Source organism: Penaeus monodon, chromosome 32 (genome assembly GCF_015228065.2).
Source record: "Penaeus monodon isolate SGIC_2016 chromosome 32, NSTDA_Pmon_1, whole genome shotgun sequence".
Taxonomy (NCBI): domain Eukaryota; kingdom Metazoa; phylum Arthropoda; class Malacostraca; order Decapoda; family Penaeidae; genus Penaeus; species Penaeus monodon.
The window spans coordinates 19,886,423-19,886,731 of NC_051417.1; positions in this window are offsets into that span (position 1 = coordinate 19,886,423).

The window sequence follows — 309 nt, forward strand, 5'->3', positions numbered from 1 at the left end:
TTCGTGGGCTTTCTTTCTCTTCCCTTCGTTGTTTTATTTACTACAGGGGATCACAAACCAAGTGGAGTTAGCAAAAGATGGAACGATATTGAAAGCATTGAATATCTGTATGGATGATATCTTTTCTCAGAATTAAGATAAAACTTTCCACATCCAGCTGGCGATAGTGACCTGAATAGGCACATGTAATCAGGTGATGAACGCAAATAAGGATTGCAAGAGATAATCAGTAAGAGATAATTAAATGAGAATAATAATGTTAATTAAGAGAAAATAGTTAAAATGGCAAATTCATTATCACGTAAATTG